General features: G+C 38.5%; 1 long non-coding RNA gene across 4 annotated transcripts in view; it reads right to left on the reverse strand.

Moving 5' to 3' along the window:
* The window catches only part of LOC148187685 (uncharacterized), a 105,781-nt gene that overhangs the window by 40,627 nt on the left and 43,583 nt on the right, over positions 1-21,571 (reverse strand). For 2 of the 4 annotated variants that reach the window (XR_015778412.1, XR_015778413.1), the window contains one exon: positions 11,227-13,594. The exons of the other annotated variants lie outside the window; for them this stretch is intronic. This is a non-coding gene — a long non-coding RNA (uncharacterized LOC148187685). Of the gene's footprint in view, positions 1-11,226; positions 13,595-21,571 lie in introns of those variants that run through there. 4 annotated transcript variants of the gene reach the window in all.

A 21,571-nucleotide genomic window follows, 5' to 3' on the forward strand; every position in this document is an offset into this window, starting at 1 on the left:
GACTAGATAAATGTTGTGTTTTGTCTCATCTGTGAACACGACAAATGAACAGGGTGAACATGATTCAATTCATCATGTTTCTTGAGGATTTAGTGAGATTTGCTCTCATTAGTGGCTCATCTGTCAGGGAGACACTCTGATCCTGGAGAGAGGGAAAAAACTGCCTCTCCTCACTTAATTGGGAGCCACACACGCAGTGAAAGAGACACAGCAGCTATGTCAACCTTTTACATCCCAAATTTATCTTCCAAAATCAATCCGTCAACATCCTAATTGGCCCCTCACTTTATGATTGCTGTGCTGGCTCACTCTCGGAGGATCTAAAGCTAAATGGAGTCATAAGCTCAACAGATAAAATGTTGAAATATGTGATGCTTAGCAATCATCCGTTTATATAAATCTTAAAGTGAAAGATAGGGATTAGATGAATGTGTCTGGAGATGTTCAAGGAGGAGGAGACAGTTTTAAACCTTTCAAAGTTTAGCGTTGAGCTCCTGCAGTACAGAAAATCTGAATTATTATTACATTACCTTGACGGTTTGCCAAATGTTCTAAAGAAATAAGGGAGGATCTGTGTCATATCAAGTGAAAGTAAAACAGGTAGCATTCAACTTAGCCTGAATGAGTATTGACATATAATTCAAGGTGCTGGCAAGAGAATAGCTCTCATTAGTCGTGTGTGAGTCAGTAATGGCAGATCACCTCTTAGGGCCACAGAATTGACAGGCTGTGCTCCCCCTCAGCAGATATCTGAGAGCTTTTTATTGGCTTCCCCTCCAAACACCCTCCTACTAATGCTGCCCGATGGCCTGGTTAACCTTGGTGATGCCTTCTGAAGCTGGAAAGGTATCACACAAAGTTCACTCAATCATTAGCAGTGCAGGGGAGTTCAATTCTGCATGCTCGGACGTTTTATTGATATTTGTACGTGGGTGAATGTGGAGCTGGGAGGATTTTTTTGTGCAAGCCTGAAAAGATTCACTTTGATATTAAACATTTGTATAATGGAAAGCTGTTGAATCTGCCGTTTTGTGTGCTGCTGTGAGGAAAGTTTCTTTTTCCGACTTAATGAACAGGTGTCTACATAACACAGCCCACCCCACAGATGGCAGCGTAATTAGCAGTCATTATGGTGGTCTTCAAGAAGGCCGGGATCTGTGCGGCCGCACAGAGCGCCTAACCTCTTCACCCCCTGACAGGGCCCATGGGGGGCCGCTGACACGTGTTGTTCTCCTGGAGAAGCCAAAGGTGGGGTTCCCCTTTCACGAAGTGTCATCCTGATGTGCTGGAAACCCCGAGACATGTGTTAAAGGATCAGAATGTCAAGGGCCTCTCTCTGGTCACAGCACCATAGGAACAATAAGCAGAAAAGTCCAGTGGCTTGAACAGAAGGCATTTGTGTTGTTTGGAAGGTTTCTTTATGAAGAGGTTTGATTAAACACTTCACTTTCAATGGTTATGCTGGGATACTCAGCTCAATCTGCTTGGAGGCCACTTTTGCAAAATGACAGGAGGCGAGGGGCAAATCGCAGCAGCCTCATAAATGTTTCTAGGATTTTAGAACATTTCTAGGATTTTAGCACGTTTTGAGGATTTTAGGACATTTCTAGGATATTAGGACAATATGGGCTTAGCTAGGACCTCTGTTGGGGTATGTGGGGGTTCTACCACTGGCATTTTTTTCAATAAACAAGCCCTATTTTGATGCTGTCTAATGCACTCTGGCACCTTATGGACACTAAAAGTACAAAAACAATTCCAGGTGTGAATCACTTTATTTTTATTGTGAATTAGAAAATTACACCCTATGAGGGGCCAGTTTTGGCCCCTGGGCTGTAAATTGAGTATCACTGGTTTATTGTTTACTCATGTATTGTCCTCAAATTACACATTTTTTAGTCCATTAAGCAGAACACAAAAACATGTTTTTAAAGTCAAACTATTGTCATTTTAAGAGAATATTCCAATTTGCCTACAGTGCTGCCGTGTATCCTGCAGACATATGCTTGTGCGACCTCAGACAGATCTGACCTTTAAAACAACACAGCTTCCTCCTGCCCTGCTCAAGGTGGCTACGGATGTGGTTTGTGGGGTCATTCCCTGTTCATGTCACTGTTCATGCCCGACTACCCCTCCGTTGTTGGGCCACTGGTGGGGGTGAGCAGAAGCTGCTGTCGTGAGTGGGGGGGTTGCCAATAGGCTTGTAATTTCCCCTCACTTAGAAATGAATTCCATCTAATCTCATTCCACCATGTCAAATAGCGGCGCGACACGCTGTTTTATACTGTAACATTTGGTTATACTGAAGCAGCTGACTGCCTCTCGCTCCAGCCCGACACCCTCTGGATATTAAAACTCTGTATAATATTTCACTGAGATTGGATGTGGCTTAAACACAGTGCATTAGCGTGCCCCTGACAAACACTTCCACCAAGTTTGCAGTCTTACATTTCTTATCCAATAAACTTGGCTGGCGGACTCTGTAGCCGTGATTTACAATGATCTCCGCACATTAAGAATCAAGGTTGAACTTACAGAAGGAGAAAATGACCCATGGCTGTTTTTGACCATAACACTCTCCTTATCTGTTATCGAGGTCGAACAATCAATCCATTCAACTGATTAATAGATATATAGCACATAGATAATATGCTAAAAAGTGGTGTGATTACATGTGGATGATGCACCATCATCTGTAGAAGATAACTTCATAGTCTGGAATTATTATTACATTAATTGTAAAAAGAAATAAAAGCACAGTTTTATCAGTGTAACTTGGTCCACTTTAGTGACTTTTGGAGTTGGACAACAGAATACTAACAGAAAAAAACTTTGTTCACGCTAGGGGGACAGGGGGACCAGGGGGACTTTTGGAGATTAATATATTTTAATATTTTTCTAAATAAAAATCTGAAATGCACTTGTGTTTTTCGAAAAACTGATTCAAATAAGCCAAACAATATTGCCCACCATCACCCACTTCTACTGACTGATTTTAATTTTATTGGGTGCGTACGCAGCTCTGCATAAGATATTTATCTTCTGAGTGCTGAATCCTGACAATAATGATTATTTGTTTTAGAGTTGTGTAAGGATGTGTTTTGGTTGTAGACTGGATGTTTGTTTTTTTGTCATTCTTTCCTGTTGTTTCCGAATTTTAGGTTAATCTGAGCGTATTTTGATATGTTCATGTTCATACATGTAGATGTGGTTGTGTGTGGAGCTGGACTCTAACAGTGTTCTGTAACGTTACTCCATACACCTACTATGTCTAAGATAATGTTTTAAGGCATATGCCTCCAATATATCCTTAAACAATGGCATTTATATGTTAGGGAAATGCACACAACAGTGCATACGATTTGTAATGAATTAGTGCCCCATAAATGAGATAACATATGTTATATAAAGTTATGTACTTAACAAGAACTTACTTAGGATAGTTTCAAGCTAGTTACGTAGGTTAGGTTTAGGCTACTAAACTTATGAAGTTTTGGTTCAGAAAAAAAAAAAGAAAATGACGAGATATCTTAAAATAACTAAAAGTTCACTTGGTTTCAAATGGTACACAAACACCAGTCTTCTGGGGGAAAGTCCTGTGCTTTTTGACCCATCCAGCACCCCTACCTGCCTCATTAGATGGACTTTTGGTCTTTATTCTGCTTCCATCTTTACTCTCATCAGCATATCGATCAGGTCACCACAATTTCAAGATTACATGGGCTGTACACAAACTAATAGCACGATTATGTGTGTTTTATATGAACTGTTGTGCATTACTTTACATAGGTTTACCAACAAAAATTGCATGAAAGCAGCCTGATGCCTCCAACCTTTCCATGTGCCTTGAAATTATGGTCTGGAAGCATTCTGTGGTCCATGATTACCATTAGAGATTATGTCAATCATCGTACCAATCATCAGTAAAAGCTAAGATAACTTGCAAAACAAATCTCCGCAATGCAGAATGCAGCCACTGCTGGAGGAAGTTAAGATTCTGAGGTTGTTTGCCATAATAATTTATTCCTTTAAAGTCATAATCAGGCAGCATCAGAGGAATGTAAGAAGTTCAGCTCCATTGCTACCTTCCCATCAGCGAGTCATTATTACAATATTGCTGCTCTTAAGTAGCTCACTGACTGGCTGACCAGCTTTGAAATACACACTAAACCACTTGCAAGCCTGCACAAAATGGCCGATTGGCTCATTGCTTTCAGTGATAAAATGAAGAAACTCACAACAAGGAGAACACTGACACCTGCTAACACAAAGTTGTTTGTCAACTCAAACCTGGGGCATTTTTAAAAGAAAAGTTTTTTATGTGTTGTTCAGTCTCTTGTGTTTCAGTATAAAAAATAAAATTTAGTTTTAGAAAGAGCTGCTTTATGTAGTCTAGAAAATGGCCAGTTACGATGTCTTTTATTAAGAAAAAATTCAATTAAATTGGACATATTTGTGATTATAAATAATAAAAACTGTGTCAGTCATCATAATTTTGAAAGATGACCTCTGAAACTGTCCTCCCTTTGTAGAAAATAAAAAAGAAATTTAGTGAACTTGATTCACATCCTTTGTGAACGTACAGCCATTTTCTGCAGACAAAGCCATTAGTTCTTCAATTAAAATTAATCTGTAAACAATTCTTAAATGTATCCGTTAATCATGTTTGATGACAGCTCCTTCAGGACAGCGCTCATTTAGTTTGTGGCCATCACGACAGTTGCGAGCGTAATTACTGCTAAAACCCACAAATTTGATGACATGCTGTTGATTATTGTGAATTACTATTAAAAACTATAAAACAACCAGAGCATTTTGTACATCAGTTTTTCGCACAGAGTCCCAAAAAAACACACACACATTCTGGACAGCCACTTAAATAAATTCATTTGTCTCCTGTTAAGCTCATTTCCAGGAGATGAGGAAATAGAGTGAAGGTTTTTTCATCCTTTTCATCTTTCGATAGGATTTAGGAAGCATGTAAGTGAGGTTTTCTTTGTTATTTACAGCGGGGCCCGGGCCCCTAAGTTTATCCTGCCTCATATGGAGCCAGCTTAAGAGGCGGTGAGCCGCAGGAACAATGCCTCTTAGAGGACAAAAATGACTCCTGTGTTTCATCTGTTGTTATGGTAAAAAGCGGTGGCTCTAAATGACCACTTCTATGCATATGTGGATTGGTGTTTGCCTTTGCTCTGGCAGGGAGCCAGTGGCTGATCATTCTGTTCCCCATATGGCAGCATTGTGGTGAAAATGCTGGACAATCGCCCCCTCCCTGGGAGAAGCCCCCGGGTCTCGCTGCTGGAGGAGAAACTATTGGTTTCACTTTTTATAAAAACCTCCCTGGGTGACCAGACAGCCTGCAGGCACACAGAGGAAGCCTGACACTTACACACAATCATAAATAAATAAATATACAGGTTATTTAACAACTATGTTTACGTGTATGATTGTTTCAACATTGAGGTGTCACACATTAAACGGGTGGTTTCGGGGGATCCTCTTCCAGGAAATTTTGAGCAACCACTTAATTTCCTGCCTTCTGGTGAATTTTTCTGCATCAACTTGTGGTGGACATGTCTTTAATTTTGTCAAAATAAACCTCCTCTGCTACTTTAATGTTTTCATTGGGGGGACAAATGCACATTGTAAAAAAAAAAAAAAATAATAATAAAAATCCTTTTTCTCTGTAGCATGTCTATATAATTCTATCATTGTGTATTAATCAGCTAAAGGAGAGATTTGAGTTAAATTCAATCAGTTCATATGCCTACTGATCTGATCTGATCCTTTCCTCTGATGCACATCTAAATAAGCACCTCATCATTACAGCACCTCTGTCTTGATGTAATAAATCACTTTGTTTCATTTGCTCAACAGTAGATGAAAAAAAGAGAGAAAAATAGAAAACCATACAACTACAAGCGAGTGAGGCCCCTGGTGGAAATACCCACAGGCTCTAATAGCTCACTTGACTAATTTGGAATGAATTTTAAAAAGTTCATTACTATATGTAAATGCATAGCCACGGCGAAATCTGCCGCATCTGCAAATATGCTGATGATGCAACGACAGACAATGTAGCCCGTGTTGTTTTATTTTAATGAACAATGCTCTCCCTGCAGACGGATAATGTGATTACCCGTTGCTCCTCCTCGGCAGTTGGGCTGTCTCAGTTTGCTGAAGTTATCGCGTCCTCCCTGTCACTCCGCTCTGTTTGCATGGCTGTCACATCGGCCACCCTTAATGGAGAAATTAATTACTACTGGTGTCATCTCTCGTGACACAGGAGTCAATTTGATCATGTTAACCAAATGAAAGGACCACTTGATATACCCGTCCTTTGTAATCATGCTTTGATGGAGAGGATTAAAATGCATTTAGGCTATTTAACAGTATTCATTAGACACAACTGCCATTATGTGATGTGAACTATTAATTGTTTAAGGAGGTCACAGTCTCACTCTTTAACCTTGATAAAAGTGCTGAAATTGAGATGTCACACACATAAAATATAATGTTAAGATATCTAGATTTTTATTTTTTTATTTTTTGCATTAGTAAAATGACGTGTTAACAAACAAAATGGGGGAAGTCTTAATTAAATTAAAAGCGGTCATGTGTTTAGTCCATAAGAAATATTGCGCATTAACCTCATGGTGGTCAGTTTTTGTAAGTATGCAGACTATGATGGAAGATAAAGAAGATTCACTAAAAAACTGTATTTACATGAAATGTTAAGGTACTTTACCCGAATATTTCCAATTCATGCTGCAAAAGCGTGTCTGTTTAGAGCCCCTTGTCACGATTCAGAAGTCAATGAGTTCCACAAAAAGAAACATTTCCACTTTAAGCTTCTCATATGGTTTCATAAAAAAACTGTTCAAAGCCCAAAAGAGGTAAAATTATCCATATTAAAGGGTTCAAAAATTTTAAAAAAATATATGTGCTGCCAGAGCTACACAAGAAATTTATTTTTGCAATCTATTCTCTCTAAGACTGCATAATTAGGTTTTAAATGAAAGAAAGAAAGAAAATAAATACAGAGCTGATGGAGGGGGAAAGTATTCTGAGAGAGAAACTCTGAATATTCATGATTTATTTCTGAAATTCAAGTTACATATTCACAAGAAAAACTGATAAATTGACCAGAAAAAACTTGATTATAAAGTCATAAATTTGCAATTAAAATTAGAAAATGAGATTAAAGTTACAAATTGAAGAGAAAAAAACCTCCAGGCATTCTGCCAGAAAGTCAGGTGATGTAGTATATGGGGCGACAAAGTCTAAGCAGGGAGGGAGTCATGGTAGATGAAAAGTTCAAGCACAGCACTTTGACCCAGGAGTTCATGAACTGTGCGACTCAACTTATTTTTAAGACTTGATTAACTTCCTTTTTCAGTTTTTAGGATGTACACTGTTGCTGAATGTGCACTGTGTACACAGACATAAACATTTTAGCTGAATTGGCAAATAAATATGAGAGTTTAATCTCAGTGAATTCTTGATTTCTCATAAATTTGTGAGATTTTCTCATAAATTTACCTTCATCTAAGAAAGTCTGTGTTATTTCTCGAAATATTAGTCTCTCCCTAGCTGTGTTTCCTTCTTTCTTTTTTTATTTTTACCTGCAATTGCCCTCATACGTTATTGCACCTCTCCCATTTATCATCTAATGACCCCTCAAATATATCTGGTGACACTATAGAGGGACTTGACTCCTGGGTTGGAAACCAATAGACAAAGTGTACCTATAAAACTCTACACTTTTACTAGACTGGCTCCACCACAACTAGGTATAACAGGATGTGATGCTTGCAAGTTGATGCATTAGTGTTAACAATCGTAGAATTTTTACTTTCTTCACTTTATATATATTTTTTTCTTATACTATTTCTATAAATGCAGGACTTTTTACTGGAGTATTTTTACTTTGTTGTACAGTATTGGTACTTTTACAGTTAATGACCTGAGTACTTTTTCCACCACTGTTTGCGGTCCCAATGTATCTTGTTAACCTACCGCTGACTTGTTTAAATGGGAATCCCCTGCCTGCCTCTTGAAAACACACACACACACACACACACACACACACACACACACACACACACTAAACGTGTCAAAGGACTCCTTTGTTCGTTTCATCATTCATTTCTTTTTCTACCAAAGTTCACTCCTAAGCCTATACCCTGGACTCCCCTTACTAGAGCCATCTGAATGTTGCTTTGTCACTCCTCGCAGGTTCTTCATAGAGCTCAGGCGAAGCTTAACTAATCACTCATAAATGTTGCTGAGTGGACGGCCACCGCACACAGCAACACAAATCACTCGCCATGAACACCCTAATTGGCCCCAAGGTCAGAGGCGAGCCACAGCTTCAAGAGAAAAATACAACACTGTTATTGGAGAGGAAAAATGTATCTGTTCCTTCTATTTTCTTACTTCCAAACAAACCCACAAGCCCATGCAGGCATGTACGTAAACTAGCCTTCAGTACGTGCACGCTCCTAAACACTCAGCACCCTCCAAACACGTTTCTATCCACCACTGTGCGGGTTTGTGAATTGTAGAAGAGTAACAAAGCTGTTTTGTGCCCGGCAGATAAAAGACCTGTGTACCAGCGAGGTCGGCCACTCCATAAATATGTTGGCTCTTCTTATTACAAGCTGTGTCCATGACAAAGGACAAACAGCTGGGGAAAGAAATGCTACATGGCAGGAATGGACAAGGGCCATTTTCAGCCTGGCTGGTCAGACACCAGCCCCTGAGCTGTCCCCACGAAGGCTGTTTACTTGACCCACAGGAGAGAGAGAGAGAGAAAGTTGACACAGTAAGCCTTTAGCTCTCCGCCCTCCATCTCATACACACAGTCTCTCTCTCTCTCTCTCTCTCTTTGATGACAAAGATTAAGCCTTGGAACAATATCCCCAATGCTGAAGAAGGGTCATCAATTACCCCATGATACTCTTCATTACCTTCCACCTGTTTCATCCACCACCTCGCTCCGATGCTCTGCCTGGCTGCGCAATGTTAGACGCATCATGAAGGAAAGTTTAAAACAACGTGCAAAGGTGTATTTACATACCTGCTTAGCTGTCAGCTTTGCATATGTTAAATTTTAAAAAAAGAAGAAAAAAAAGAAACACTGTTTTGGGGAAATATGGCCATTTTTAAGCCTGAATGTGTTTACATTCTATACATGATTCATGTTTTCTTTTGAGGGCAAATTCTGACTTTTTTTTTTTAGAGCAATTATCCTACATTTAAATGTCTTTGTTAACTGTTAACTTTGTAATTATAAGCAGCATTTAGGAAGATACATTGCACATAAAAATATAACTGAGAAGTTAAATTAATGAATAAAATAAGTTCTTTGGATGGCAATGTTAAAAACTCATTCAGACAAGGGCGTCGGTTAGGTTTAAACATTGGGGGGACAAATATTAAGTGTGGGATTCTGGGGTCCTCCTCTATAAAATTTTTAGCATAAAAAATGTATTTTCTTGTATTCCGGTAACATTTTTTGTACCAATTTATGTCTTTTCTAAGTGTGCAAAAATAAAAATAATCTGCTGCTTTCATGTTTTTATTGGGTGGGGCCAGTGCACATGTCCTAAATATTTAGAAGGATCATTCCTTGCGTCCCCTTCAAAATGTACACTTGTGTATTTCAGGGTGCGGGGTCGCTGGGATGGGAGGACCTTAGAATATCTTAATTCCTGGCCCTGAAGCTGAATGTATTATTGCATTAAAGACCGTCTGGTTTTGTGAAAAAGGTTTCTATAAATCTGTCTGACAGCAATCACATTTTATTAATCAAGAATGATGGAGTGATGCAAATCATAAAACACTGGAAGAATACTGTGAACCACTATTTATGATTAAATACTAATTATACCCAGCAAATCACAAAATCACATTATATTCTTTTGTCCAAATGTATTTTATCGTTCCCTGTGAATTGTGCTTTGAGGTTTTCCTCAGAATTAGATTATTTCTGATATGTGGCTTAGTCTGAGTGGAGGAAAATGTTTGTGTCTGATAAAGCGGATTGGTTTCTGAGAGAGAACAAATAAATTGGCGCTGTGTGAGGTGGATTTAGAAAAAAATGCAAAGCAGTTTTTATTGAGCTAGACTCTTGAAACAGAGCTATCTTGAGAATCATGGACTGAATAAAAATAAACTGCAGAAAAACACATCAGACCACCACAAATTCATACATGTGTATTCTTCTTTAAGAGCTCATCGTCTCAGCTCAAGTCTGTTTTACAACTATGTTAATTAATGCTGAAGCAAATGTCATGTTTGGTCAGTTCATTAACCCTCTGCTATTCATCTCCCAGACTTTGATTGAGGAAATCTGGAGGATCAGCTTGAGCGAAAGTTATATTTTCTCTCCTTGCTATCCTGTTAAAAGTCATACCTATCCTTATGGGATTTTTAATTAAGCCAAACTACCAACAGACGTCCGCAACATAAAAACCACCTACCAAAGAGATGCATCTTAGTTTTAATAGCATGGCTACTAATTAAAAATCATGAACATGACAGTGTCTTTTTTTGAAAAACTACTGATTACTAAAAATTTTTGCTCAGGCAGCTTCCTTTACAAGCAAGGACCCCTGCTGGAGGCATCATTCGTCAAAGAAAGAGGGGTTTTTATCCTATTGATATATTCATGTAAAGTACAGGATTTCTTATCTTAGCTGACCCTCTGTGCTTGCTGTGTGTCAGATTGGGTATGATGGCGGAGATCTGTTTGTTCAGTTTGGCTGCAGTGTTTCTCATTTTGTTTCAGATGATGTAAATCAGAGCGGTGCTCTTTTGGGAATTGTGCCTCCGCTTTCTCCTCCTCTGAAGTAATCAATATTTAAAAGATATTTACTAACTTTAAAATTCTTACAAATGTTGATTAAGCGCTCAGTTAGTGCCATTTTATTTCATAATGAAATGAACGTGCTCTTGTGGATGAAAGTCAGAATTATATACAATATAATCTATTAATGCCTCATATGAATATTAAAGTGCAAAACTTTTATAATAAAAACTACAAAGAGCAATGCAGTCAGCTTTTTATAAAAATGTCACCATCTTTATTCATAAATTGGTATAATATTTTATTTAATGCAGACATTGATTATTAAATTACTTCACATGAACTGTAATGGCACCTCATGCTACTAAATTTCTGTTTCAAAAGGCCTCATGCAAAATAAATTAAGGGGAATGTATAAAGGAAATCTAATTCCTAAGGGACGAGGATTTGTCTAAGTGTATTTAAGAAGCAATGCTTGTAATTTATGAGCTTATATATTTTTTTGTAATTAAATACCACCTGAATATTTAACACCATAGTGTGTCTCTGCAGCGAAATGGGCGCAATGCCGTTTGGACTATCAAGTAACTATTGTCTCACAAAATGAGATATTAACTGAATTGAAAACCATCCCCTGTCGCATTTGATAATTTATTTGCATAATTAGGTCTTAATTTTAATTCACTATGCAAATGTATGCCCCTTTTAAATTGCATTTAAATGTGAACTGGATCCAGTGTCAGGCCTAATGTGAATGTATTTAATTGTATTATCTGGAAAGCATGAGATATTGTTCTGGGCTAAATAGAAAAAAAAAGGGGGAGCAGCACTGATGATTTAACAATATTTGAAACGAAACACTCATTTCAGAACATGTTTTCTCCAACAGTAATGTTGTTTTCACAGTGTCCCACAAGATCTTTGTGTTGAATTATACAGTATCTGTTTCTATTTGGATGTCTCGTCCCTTCTGGGGAGTGTTATCTCTTGTTTCACTTTTTAAAAAGGAGGTGTGCTTAGGAGGCATGCATTGCCATCTATTATTCTGTGAATCAAATAGGGGCAGAGACGGGGCAGCTGAGAGAGAGCAAGCCTCCGGTCCAGTCCAATGGTGGCCTTTGTGGATCGAGGGAATACAAACTCCAAGACAGGACAAAGTCAGAGGAAATTGACCTGCTTGATCCTTTCCCTGAGAGGGAGGCGGCACTCGTCCTTTCATCTTTTCCCAAGGGCCCAGATCTTTGGGCTACACTTAACAAACAAAATACTGTCTGGACCTAACTCAGGGTTGTCTTTGGGAGCTGGGAGATGCTGATACCCAGGGTGGCAATGGGCTGGTAAAGAGGAGGAGGGGAAGGGGTAACCTGAGACAGACAGGCCTCTGGGGTAGGGAAGTAGCCAAAAGGGACAAATTAGCTTTAGACAATAAGGGACCTCTTCCACAAGGGGGATAATTAAACGTTTCTTCATCAAAGCTGAGACAGTTTGCAAGCTGCTCATTTTGTAATTCTATCATGTTTGCCCCTGAGATATGCTTTCTGTATTTTGTCCACCCCCACCACCCAAAGCTCTTCCTCAAGACGTCACCATTGCCAATAATTTAGATTCTGTTTGATTACTCTGTCAGGGGTGTTAATTATACAGAGTTAGCACTGGTCTAATTGAGCTCAGAGGAAACAGAGGGTCTATTAGAGTGGCAACCTTTTAGCATAGTGCACAAAGACCTTTGTTTTCCATTCTTGCTCAATGTGAGAACCATTCAACAACACATTGTGCCCCTTTTTTATGCTGTTGCAAGGCATAATCATAAGGTAACAGGTCAGTATGTCATTGGTGATGAGGATTAAATCGGTTTAAGTAAACCTCAAGTATGGAAGATATCATAAAACAGTAAACAAACAGTAAAATCAGACAAGTTGAACTTATTTAAAATAATCTTGGAAACCCATCGCCTTGAAAAAGTTAAGCAAATATAACTTTAAATCTTTATTTATGTTTACTTTATACATAACTGTTAAATCTACTCAAAGTTTAGCTGTATTCACTTAATTTTTGGGAGGTTGGTGCAACTTAAAAATGACCAGTGCAATTACCTTGTTCTGTCTTAGTGTTGGCAACTTCAGTAAACCAAGTTAGTCTGACTTTACTTGATCATAACAGAGAATTTTGCCAAAGATAAAGTTAGGAGATCTGCAAGTTCTGTTTTGTTAAAATTATTAAATATGATTGACTAGTTTGCTACTGGCAGAGTAAAGATATATTGCACAGTATACTTGGTTTAGTGAGGTTGTTCAAACTTGACAGATTGAACATAAACATTAATCTAAATTTTATGTTAACTTAATAATAAGATTTAAAGTAAATATATTACGAATAATTGTTACATTCACTTACATTTTTCAAGGCAATCGGTTTCCTAGACTGTTTTAAGTAAAATCAACTTGTACTATATTACAGTGCAGAAAATAATGTTAAAAGTTATAATTTTTCAATACTTTTATGAGACTGAAACTTTTCTTCCCAGTGTGCATCCATTTCCAAATGGGGGTGATGCATAATGTGCATGCCTCTGAATGTGCGTACGGCTAAAAGACATTGTGTGACGGGTCTTTTTCCTTGGCCACTGAGCTGTGGACCACAGGGTTTGTTGTGTGCCTTGGATCACACGGAGGAAGCTGAATGATGTTGCCCCAGCTCTCTGAAGGAAGGCCATGCTTGGCTGGCTCCAGAACAGCCTTAACAGGATATCACAGAAGAAACTGTGGCTTTTGTCCAGCTCTCCTTTACAAAAAAAAAGAGCTGTGTCAAAGGGACTTGGGAGGGTGTTTCTTTTTCAACAGATGCTAGAACAGTGTGTAGTGGCTCTCTGGAAGCCCATATCTACAATGGCGCCTATCTAACCCTGTGACATCATCAAAGAGCGTGCTGTGTGCGGCTGGCGGGCTGCAGTGTAGGATTCGTGCCATTACAACACCAGCAACATGTCTCGTAAGGCACCAGTGAACAACGCTGAGCGCCACTGCTTTCACCCCTGCTGGAGCGTTTTCTAACACACTGCTGCAACAAGGTAAACCAGGAGAGTTTGGATTTTGATTCTGTCTCAGAAAGACAGTAGATTTTTCTTTGTCGTTAACCATCAACACTTCTGAAAATAAACTACAATAGTTTGTATTTGGAGGGCTGAGTAAGACCTTGGTTAAGTCTTTTGTGTTGGAGAGAGGAGTAAAATCAAATTGGTGAAATTAATTTTAGCTCTTTTTTTGTGTGTCCTGTGCTTTTTTTGTGAACTTTCCACTTAAAAGCTATGTACAGTATTTAATCACTCATAATGCACACACCGACATACATCTCTTAATATGCACGGACAGTGCAGTATGTTAACAATGCGCCTGTATTCACATAGGGAGCATTACAGAGGCAGTCAGAGTGTTTGTCAGGGTATAGCCATGCTGTGAGCAGCCCATCTCTGTGAAAGCCTTAGCCTCGGGGCTATAGACAGACCCCTGGGACCAGTCGGCACTCAAGGGCCTATTTGTTCAACAGAATGTGTTATTCTATCACAGCAAGCCTGTCACAGCAGCAATCATTCAAATACCCATTCATTTCTGGAATTCTGAATCCTCGGGCCTCCGACGACCATCGAGACGCCGTTTATTTGTTTGGTTTTGGAGTGGGCTTGTCTCTTTGATTCATAGACACTGCAGTCAATATTGCTCAAGAAAACATTTGTTTGTTCTTAATCAAGATTTTAAGACCTGTGTCTGTGGTGTCAATGAACATGCATGGCAATTACAGGAGCTTCTTTCTGCGTAAAGAATAGAGTAATGATGGCAGCAAATTTTTTGCCATAACCTACCCCATACCATTCAGCAGAGCCACACAATATTTTATCATGATAATGATAATGTAATTTAACCTGATATCATCAGGAAAAAAAACTATTAAAGTAGAAATAATGGCAGCTAAAGTTTTAAGTATTTGGATTATTTGTCAAAACAAGGTGAAAAACCCCACTAACACATACCATCTGGCTTATGTATTTAATGGGAAAAGTTACAATTTGCATTCACTCCTGGCTTCAATCAGCAGAAATGGAAATACAACATCCCAGTAGACAGGTTAATATTAGCCCCTTTGTCCCTGAATATTGTTCAAAATTAAGCCAGCACAAAGTTTGTAAGAGAAATGAAATAACTAAGAGATATAAAAAAAAGAGGTATTGAACATTTTCACTGGCCTCCATGCTGCTTTCTATTGTTTACTAACCCATTTTCTGGCCCCAGTCTGTCACGTCAACCATGACACACCAAGAAAAAAAGATACAAAAACAGAAAGGCATACTAAGTGATTTGGACCACTGGCACTGGGAAGAGTTTATAGCTAACCCCATCTTTCAGACTCTAGCCAGAGACTATTTTATCATAATGACATATATACTATAATTTCACTTGTTGTCATCAGGTAAAGATGAACCTATCAAACTACAATTAATGGTAGCTATATTCAGTTATTATCACAATTGAATTACTTTTCAAAAAATGGGTGAAATAAACTGTAGCGTGTTCAAACTAGGAACATATTTACAGTATGACATCCTAAATAATGTGCATAGAAATAGACCTGTCAATTGCATGTCCTGCCTCTTACACAAAGCATGCTGGGATAGGCTATGTTCTTTTTTCAACTGCGAACAGCATGAGCAGTATATGGATGAACTGACTACACAAAGAATTTTGAAAAATTAAATCTTTTCCACTCACAGATCTAATGGTTAATCCAGTGTCACAAAAAGGACACAAAACATTTTAAGACAAAGAAAATGCCAAAAATGTGTTACTGAGTTAAGAACATAAAACAGGAGGTTTCTCTCTCAATCTCATTGTTTGCTTTTCTTGCAAAAAATCTGAAATTAGCAGCCTGGTATGCCTCCTGTTAGCTGCGGCAGTCATTTCAAATCCACCTCCATTCTAGCTCATGAATGTTTTTCTAATTGAAAGTGATATCTTAGTGCGAGTCGCTGGTCAGAGCCTGTGAGGAGTGGTGGTACAATAGACCTGTCAGGGTTGATGGATCTCCAACACAGCTGGGATGTGGGTCCCCAGACCGAAGCCAATAAGAGCAGGGCCGGTATGTAAAAACAGAGGCTCAGAGCTGTCCGTCCACAACTCACACAAATGTACATAAAAACACACACACACACAGGTGCGCACATACAGGCCTGATCAATAGCATATTCTTCTGAGGGAGAGGAGGTGTGCTGAAATTTCTAAGTGGGATTATAGAGTGAGTGATATTGGAGAGAAGTGAAGGGGGCTGTGAAGATAGTTTCTCATAATCAGTGTTTTGTTGGACCACTGGATTTTTTTTTTTTTTTGTTTGAGTATAATCAATGAGAGAGTCCATTTGGGCTCGGCTGGTTGATGATAGCCAGTCATTACAGATTAGCCAGAGTGAGTAATGGGAGCCCCACAGGGCAACGTAATGCAATTCAATAACTGCACTTGTGGGAGGGGTATGTTTTAGGATCATGAAAAAACTAACCTGGCCAGTATTAACCACCAAAAGCCCACCTTTATACAGTGATGTTTTGTTTATATCTGGTTATCTGAGAGATAATGAAGGGGATTAAAATGTGTACAGATAACGTTTCTTTTTATTCCATAACTCCATACACTAATCCCCTGCTGTGGTGAATATTTCAGTCTAATCTCTGGTTTACTTTACTGTTGTACTACTTGAAAAACAAAACAAGGCACCCCTCTGATGCCAATTAATTAGGAGGATATGAATATTTCAGTGCTCTATGATACAATGGTGGCTGCGCCGAGATAGAATTCACAACAGCTCCTAATGGAATATTAATAAAGTGGTGACGTTATGTTCTTCTTTTTCTAGGCCTTCGGTGAAGGTGCACATGTGGAAAAAGTTCACACATTGGTCTGCTGATAAAGACTTATCATCCTAAAGGTGTTGTTCTTCTCTTCTGTGTCAGTGGCATTTACTTAAAATTATTTGTTTTTGTTGTATTTTAAGGTATATTGAGGTCCAAAACATCAATTCATGACTAAAACTGAATTTTAAATTGATACAAATAAGTGCTGTTGTTACAGACTTTTACAGTTGGTGTTACCAGCCCATCAGTCCATATAAGTTCAAACATAGCCCAGTTATAGGCCCTACTAAGACGATCTATAGCATATGGTCCAAAGCGCATGGCGCAAATGCATTTAGGGCGTGCCCATGTCCACTTTGCTAGTTAGAGGGCGGATAATCTGAGCGCCAGATGCAGCGCATGGTGCAGAGGGGTTGTATTTAGACTCTGAATCAGTTATGGGTGTGTTTTGGGCGGAACAGGAATCTGTGCGTCAGCTCCCATTCCCTTTAAAAGCCAGGTGCACCAGGAATTGGCGGATTGCAATCTAAATGACGGATTTGGCGAATTACAGATATGAGAGGTGTTCTGCTGAAGAAACTGATCTGCTTGTGATGTGTAATTAACAAAAGTACTGCATACTCCTGCATTTACATTATAAATGTTTATTTTTTGTTATATTCAGTTTCTGTGTACTCTTTCATCTAGACTAAGACTAGACATCTACTAAATTGTCACCTTTCAACCTTGAATAACCGAAATCTAACCATCTGAAGACAAATTCAGACAGACTTATGATAGATATTAATTAAATGTCTTTTAAACGTTAAATTGCTCAATGGAAAGTGTTTACTGAGTTTGGATTTACAACAAAATTAAAATGGGTTGCACCACACAAACTAGCTTCAATGTACATGTTACTTGTTGATAAATATATGAAAGTACCAACTGCTACCTGCAAGTGTTAAATAGCAAACTGACAAAACTGACATTGGCTTGTTAATATGATCTGCTTAGATTGATCAGATTGACGAGTAAGGTGGAAATGAAATATAAGTGACACTTCTTACCTAACATTTGATTGACATGCTGGCAAGATTCTAAATTAAGTTTCATGAAAATAACATAAAATACCTTAAATTAAAAAATGTTCACTAAACAAAAAGACTGACAACTAGACGTTTGCCAAAAAAACATCAGGGCCTATCTCACACTCTTTGTCCTGACAACATTTACATGAAATGGTTTAAAGAGACTTATTATCATCAATAAGATTACCATAATTGGGTATGTCCTTGTCATTTTAAACTGCAGAGATATGACTAACTCTGAAACACTTTTTGTGATGTATGCATATATAATAAAAGGCCTCGCACTAAATTTTGATGCATTGCCCATAAAACTGTTTTTTGGCTGTCATGTATGCATATTTTCCTCATACTGGACAGCTCTATGCTACAGTAACTTCCTGTTTACATAAGTGATTGCATTTGTTGGATGGTTGTATAGATGTTTGGCAACCAATTTTCACAACACTAAAGTCTTAACTTAATAAAAAATGTCTTATATTGCATTGGTGCACACTGATTTAGAATCTAATTTGCTTGAAGCTAGCTACAGTAGCACTACTGTCTTTGTTACAAACAGGATTCCCAGACACTTTCGAGGACCCTAAATATTTTTTTTCCCTTTCTACACTTGCCCAGTGTTGTTCAAACACATAAGATTCAAACTCTATTCAAATTCAAATGTCAGTGTCCCCAGTGATGTGTTCAGGAACCATCGGAAATCGGAAACAGTTTTTACAGTATCTGGCTATGATGAGGTGTTGACCGAAACCCTGCACTATGAACATAGGAAGGACTTTACACACAAATTTATGAAATTAAGATTTACATCTTGCAGATGAAACTCAATCATGGTTCTGAACAACGATGCTAAGGGACTGTATAAAAACTGTTGATCTGAATCAGGTTTATTTTCTAAGGGGGTCCTCCTGGCCATTCACCACCAGAAATAAAGAAACAGAAGAAGAATGATGCTAATAACACTCTAATAAAACCAAGACTGTGTGTTTCAGGCCATTAAAAACCCATGTCTGACATGCATGTCAAAAATATGCAATATTCACATCAGTTTCACAACATTTTGCCAATCATTCCCTCATGTAGTTCTGCTTCATTTTCTTAATACTGACTAAGATTTGCATGAAGGTGTTCAAAGATACCACAGGGGAAATATTTGGGACACAAAAAGCATTTCTGTGCCAACAAAACATTTCAAAGCTGTTGTTTTACATTTATTCATTTAATTATTCTTCACTTTCATGCCAAAGCCATAATTATTTTCACATTAACACCTGCTGCATCTCCCATGTGTGTGTATGTTTGTTCTATCTGTTTAATCTTCATCATTAGGTGTGTTAGCCTGGGCTACGTACCGGTGTTTATTATACCAGAAAGTCAGCTTCATATACTATCTGTTGGAAACTGTGCAGCCGCAGCAGCATAAGGATAAACCTGCAGTTATGATATGAAAGAGATGCAGATTTAGTTTCCCTCCTTTCTTTTCCCTGGCAAGGATCACACTGGCAGAGCTTATGTTATTCATGGACAGACTCATTTCCTGCAGCAGCAGCAGCAGCACGGTTCGATAGAGAAGCTGTAAAACAGTTTCAGCTAGCCATAAACACATTTGATGAAAACAAATTAGGAGCGAGAAATATAACTGACGGAAAACATAACAGCCGGCAATGGAATCACATTAGAGGGGACGCTGGATGCCGCTGCAAATAAATGTACATTTAATAAATGGATAAATACAACACATAAAGCCCTATGTTGCCAAAGCTCATTCATCATTTAAATGTCTCCCTCTTTTTCCATTAAATCCCATATTAAAACACCTTGCGAATAAATGTGAAGCTTTAACAACTTGACAGTTCACCACCACAGTAACCTGTTGACAGCCAGGTCCTGAAACATCGCTTACGGGGAACTTAACGCCTTTCAGATGAAATCACTAATGGCAATAATCTTTTGACAACATGAGATGAAAGTCTCTCTGATTTGTTGCTGTGACGCAGTACTATTCTTGTTAATGAATTTTTAATATCCTTAATGACAGGAGAGGAACGATGTAATTAAAAGAGCAAGTTAGGAAAAACGCTGACTCCAACTCTTTATGGGGACTCTTTTAATGTTAGTTTAATTGGAACTAACACATTATCTTAATGAACAGATTGCCTTCAAGGAGACCATTTCCCCTCCCCTATAGCGAGCTCAAACTAGCCACTATGCATATAAAGAAATTTCTTTTGCAATCTATGAAGAGGACAGTTTTTGAAGAAAAGTTACATGCACTAAAGTGGCATAATTTATTTTTGTAAACACAAACTTAGTCACAAAGCGGGGATGAAGGATTCGAGGTGGTGGGGTGGGGGATTGGGTGCAGGCCCAGTTGCTGCAGAGGCTTTGTGGCATGAAATACATGCATACAGCCAAACGTGACCAACAAGCGGACAAATTGACCACTCCACAACCTTGACACCGTTGACACCTGGACACCTATCAACGCTCTGTCCACGGCTTTTTTTTTTTAATACATGCTGTGAGGCCGAGAGGAAGACATGGGGAGGCTGGATTGAGGTGAGGGTGTTTTTACGCTGCGGAGCTTTGGGCAGTTGGGTTTAATTTGGGATTTACAAGTGACATTGTGCCCCCATGGCTGTCTTCTTACTGGGCCAGGTTTATGGAGTGAGACAGTGGGGTCTTTTCCTTGTGATTAGCGGGCCTGCAACCAGCCATGCACAAAGTATTATAGCCCACAGCATTATGTATCAGAGTTTACAGACCCCCTCCATCTCCGTGGACCCCCGACGATCAAACCCCCACCTTTACTCAAACCTTCGGAAGGTCAAGCCTCTCAAACTAGTCAATAACTAATGAAGATGTGCAATGTCTCTTTGCGACACAAGGAAATGAAATAAAAATGAAATTTTGGGAGAAAATGCAGAAGCTAAAAAAAAGATCTCACACACACACACACACACACACACACACACACACACACTCACACCCAGGAAAAAAAAAGATTAATATTATTAAATGATTTGGGGTTTCCAACTAAGGGGGGAAAGCGGAGTATGAACTGTGAACAGCCACATGACGACCCGGAGGCTTATCTCACGGAGGCTGTTTGGCTTAAGCCATGGCATTAATACACTGATAGCCTACGGAATAGCCAAGCATAAAATGAATGTGAAAGGATGAAGAAACAACAAGAAAAGGGAGGAAGAAAGAGGATGAAAGTGGTTAGGCCTCCAGCTTAACAGACCAGAAATATAGAACTACCAGAAGCATTACAGGGAGGCCCTTATTGATATGAGTGTTATTTCTGAGACACGCTTTTGTCGCTGAATTACAAACAAAACCGAGAACGACTAATAGAAATAACTTTTTTGGAAACTTCTCCAGGAACATCTAGAGATGTATAAATATTGAAAGGCAAAAAAAAAAAAAAAAAAGATAATGAACTTGGACACATTTATCAACAAGACAGAATAATAAGGTGCACTAAGACTGATAATTGAATTTGAACAAACACAAAGATTCTGTAAAACAGAAAGAATTGAAGAAAACAAATCCTCCGCACAGCCTTTGTAACCTAGCCCAGTACTGAGGCTTTTATCCCTTTATTTTATTGATTAAAAAAATCCCAGAGGCACTAAAACGTACAGTCAATGATTAATGTCCCTCTCAGAAAAAGAAATTATATGGAATAAATTAAACTACTGCAGCAGCAAATTGAAAAATAAGAATGTAAATGAGCTTTGAATACTTAATATCATAGAGAAAAATAGGCAATGAGGCCCAAAAATGATGAGG

The sequence above is a fragment of the Plectropomus leopardus genome, chromosome 13 (assembly GCF_026936395.1).
Source record: "Plectropomus leopardus strain MGB_pleo_1.0 chromosome 13, ASM2693639v1, whole genome shotgun sequence".
Classification (NCBI taxonomy): domain Eukaryota; kingdom Metazoa; phylum Chordata; class Actinopteri; order Perciformes; family Serranidae; genus Plectropomus; species Plectropomus leopardus.